A 4,651-nucleotide genomic window follows, 5' to 3' on the forward strand; every position below is an offset into this window, starting at 1 on the left:
AGAATTACAGTAATTCCTTCAACACTACCTAGCTTCTTTGCCTTGCTGTTCTTTTTCAATACATACAATACACACAACCTTCATTTCAATTCTGAATTAATGTAATATTGTCAGATAATTTAAAGTGGTCATTAAATTCCACACATGATGTCCCCACATCACTCAAATGAAATGATGACAGTATTACAACTATAACCAAGTTCATCCAGGCTCCGGCAATGACAACTTCATCATGACCTTCATCTGGCTAAAGCAATCATAAGGTACCTTCACTTATGAAACATATTCCAATAAAAAATGTGAAAATGTGAAAAAATAAATATAAAAAATAAAATGTGAAAAAATGTGCATCTTAAAATTGATGAAATATGGTAAAAACAAAATTTGATAGCATTATGAGAAGAAATTGACAGATCCATGACCTTCACATAAATTTTCAATAAGCATCTTTCAATAATGGAGAAACAAAGTAGACTAAACATTTTTAAGGAGTATAGATGATTTGAACAACAGTATTAGTAAGTTTGGTCTAAAAGATATATATAGACCAGCCAAACAACAACAGCAATAACAAACAAAATTGGGGTGGGAGGGGAGACAGAGACAGAGAGACACACACATACACAAAGACAGAGACAGAGAGAGAAAGGTGTCCAGAAACAAGAACAAGAGGTTAGTAACTGTTAAAGCTGGTAATGGATATATGAAGGTTCATTCGATGTTTAAAAATGTCCATAATACAAAGTAAAAAAAAAAATGCATGGGCTGGGTTCTTCTGGCTGCTGTGTGGCAAATACCCTGATGAGGGCAAGGATGAAAACAGAGAGACCAGTGAGACTGCCAAAATGACCAAAGTGTGAAAGACTGGCTGAAAGTCATGTTCATTATGATGTGCTTATAGTGAGTGACCTCAACAACTACTCATTGACTACAGGCCACATTAACTTTGTAAGTATCTTGTAATTACAATAGTAAAACCTACATGTGAATGGTCAGTCTTCAGAGTTTGGTGATAATTTGAGGTTTATGCATAAAGTGGGTGATTAGACAAGTCAGGTTCTCAAACATTTTTACCCCAACTGTGGCAACCTCAAGAGGTCCCGTAATAAGCCTTGTCTTCTGGTAGTCACACCCCCGTAGAGTCTTTTCCAACATTATATTAATGTTGGTCTGTATCACCAGCCAAATATGGCAGAAGTGATGGCATGTGATTTCCAAAGCTAGGTCATAAAAGACATTGCCATTCCTGCCTTGTTCTCTTGGGTTGCTTCCTTTGGGGAAAGCCAGCAACCATATTGCAAGGACACTCAAGTGACCCTATAGAGAGGTCGACACAGTGAAGAACTGAGGATGTCAACTGATAGCCAGCACCAACTTTCTAGCCGTGTGAGTGAGACATCTCAGAAATGGACCCCCCAGTCCCAGTACAGCTTTCAAATGACTGCAGCAGCCCTGCCTGGCATCTTGACTGCAGCCTGGTGAGAGACCCTGAATTGGATCAATCTAGCTAAGCTTCTCCTGATGACCCTCAGAAATGGCAAAATAACAAACGCTTGTCATGTTAAGTAAATTTTGAAGTAATTGTTATGTAGCAATAAATAACGAATACACCAGCTCACAGTAAGAAATAAACAGTATATCATGACCCAACACACACATACACATGTATGTAGAAATATAGTAAATTTCAGCCCTGGCTGGCGTAGCTCAGTGGATTGAGCGTGGGCTGGGAACCAAAGTGTCCCTGGTTCGATTCCCAGCCAGGGTACATGCCTGGGTTGCAGGCCATAACCCCCAGCAACCACATATTGATGTTTCTCTCTCTCTCTCTATCTCCCTCCCTTCCCTCTCTAAAAATTAATAAATAAAATCTTTAAAAAAAAGAAACATAGTAAATTTCATGAAAATGAAAAAATGCAAAGAGAGATGCCTGAAATTATGCTTACCATGAAATGAGACAAAATAAAATTTAACTTAAAAATTATCCTTTTCTAACTGGAAAAAAACAATAATAAATAGAAGGCATATATAGAACCTTGCACTCAGCAAGGGGAAAAATTATTCTTCTCAAATACTTACATAATATTTACAAAAATTGACTATAGGATACTTACCTGGTAAGGGATATACCATGATCATGAAGGTAGTTTTCACAGAGCGAGGCTGATCCATTGCAATCCAGTTACGTTGACCCCTGTGATTTCCCCAAATGTGGTAAACTCAACTGCATAATTTGTGGTAGTGGGGGACTATGTTTGAGCTCTCCCCTGAGAGGGGAAAATTTGACCATAGAATAAGGGAGCTGAGAGAAGCTGGATAAGGCAGAGGAGTGGGTTCAGCAAGGATGTGTTCTCAGCTGGAGGATGTGTTCTTTGCCATTCACAACCCATGGCAAAGAATGGGTATCATTAATTTTCTCTTAATATAAAGCAGTTAACTTATAAATACCTTTTTAATTAGTTAACAAAAAGGTAACAAAAAACTCACATTTATACATTATTTAAACATATTTCTAAATTAGTTACAGATAACAAATGTATATAAAATTGTGAAATACTACAAATATGAAGTAATAAAAATACAATATATTAATGAGTGTAGTAGCTGGTTTTGGTGCCCCAACCATTTCCCTTTCTTTAACCACAGTTTTTTAACAGGTCAGTGTGTGCATCCCCAGCTTCTATGAGTGCCGCCTATTAGCAGCTCATGGCTGCCCTTTTCTAGAGACCTGCCCTCAGTTCACAGGAGCCATCAGACCTGGGAGATTATGCTCCAACCCATCAGTATAGACCGCCCCCACTCCATGGCAGTCTATAGCCAATATATGACTCAAGTAGGGGTGCCAAAGTCCAGACCACTTGCCTCAAGGTGGGAACGATTCTGCAGCCAGTGATGCTTCAGAGCTCCCATGGATCAGGCCCAAGTAGCCTCCAGCTGAGAACACATCCTTGCTGAGCCCATTCCTCTACCTTATCCAGCTTCTCTCAGCTACCTTATTCTGAGAGCCCTCTCTCAATAAATCATACACACAAGAATCCCCATTTTAGCCTTTACTTCTAGGAAACATGATGTAAGAGTGACAGGTGGCCATAAGTGATAATAACAGAAAAGAAGAAAGGCCAGAAAGGGTTGGCTTTCATGTCTAATCAGCCAACATTAGACATGAGGAAAAGAATAATAGAATAAATCCAAAGAAAGTACAAGAAAATAAATAAAATGTATAAATTAAGTACATATACTATATATAAGAAAGAAGACATAACTTAGCAATATAAAAATGAAAAAAGATGCATAATGATAAAAAAACAGAAATTTAAATTACACACAACAATAAAGTATTAATAAATTCATGCTACTAAACCTAAAAACATAGATGAAATGGGTAACTTCCTGGAAAATATATCTATCTAAAACTGACTCAAGAAGAAATAGAAAAGCTAAATAACTTTGTAACCATTTGAGGAATTTAATCAAAAGTTTAAAAGTCTATGTTTTAAAAAATAGTTTTGTGGATAGTTTCTTCAAAGCCTTCAAGAACAGATCATTCCAATCTCATGCAAATTGTTGCAGAAAATAGGAAGAGAACACGACCAATTCACTTAATGAGAAAATAGGAAGAGAACACGACCAATTCACTTAATGAGATACCTTGATACTCAAATCAAACAAGAACACAAGGAGAAAGGAATATCTCAGAGCAATATCACTTACAAACAGATATAAAAATTCAAAGCAAAATTGTAGAAACTGTATCAAGCAATGTATTTAAAGCAACTATAAGTCATATGCTAGTTGGATTTATCTCTAGAATCAGAAATGGTTCAACATTAAATATATTAAGTGTCCACTTCATTTTTAATTTTAGGATTTTATTTATTTATTTTTAGAGAGAGGGGAAGGGAGGAAGAAATGGAGAGAAAGATTGATGTGCAAGTTATACATCAATGGGTTGCCTCTCACACGCCCCCAGCGGGGGCGTGCAACCCAGGCATGTGCCCTGACTGGAAATTGAACTGGTGACCTCTTGGTTCATAGTCCAATGCTCGATTCACTGAGCCACACCAGCCAGGGCCTCATTATTAATTTCAAAGTATACAAGATTATGTTAATTTTTAAATAATTTTTTAAAAATCAAACTTATTGAAAACAAAAATTCTTAGGTATCTAGAAATAGGCTGGAACTTTCCAAACCTATAAAAGGCATCCACCAAAACTCTTTAAAAATCATATTTAATGGAGCAACATTAAATGTTTATCCTTAAATTCTAGAATAAGGAAAGGAAATCCAATATCACTGCTTCTATTCGCCTTATACTGAAAGTGATGACCAGCTTCCTTCTAAGAGTTCAAGAAAACTAACTCACATGGAAATATGCAATAGAAAATTATCAGAACTTCCAGTCAAGATGGAGGTGTAGGTAAACACGGATTGCATCCTTACACAACTATAGCAAAAATACCCAGAATCATCAGAAAATCAAGCTGTATGGAAATCCGAAAACCAAAGAATTAAATAAGTCACATTCATCTAGACGGGTAGGAGGGGTGGAGACACAGAGATATGCAGAAATGTGGAACCGGTGGTTCCACACCCACATGTGGTAGATAAAACTTGGGAGGGATACCTGAGAAAAAGGGATCCCAGCCCCTC

At 37.0% G+C, this 4,651-nt stretch overlaps 1 non-coding gene across 1 annotated transcript; it reads left to right on the forward strand.

The window, feature by feature from the left end:
• Positions 1-2,106: 2,106 nt before the first annotated feature.
• Positions 2,107-2,270, forward strand: LOC114507189. Its single transcript, XR_003685458.1, has one exon. It is a non-coding gene; the product is annotated as a U1 spliceosomal RNA (small nuclear RNA).
• The last annotated feature ends 2,381 nt before the right edge of the window (positions 2,271-4,651 follow it).

This window comes from Phyllostomus discolor, chromosome 9 (assembly GCF_004126475.2).
Source record: "Phyllostomus discolor isolate MPI-MPIP mPhyDis1 chromosome 9, mPhyDis1.pri.v3, whole genome shotgun sequence".
Taxonomy (NCBI): domain Eukaryota; kingdom Metazoa; phylum Chordata; class Mammalia; order Chiroptera; family Phyllostomidae; genus Phyllostomus; species Phyllostomus discolor.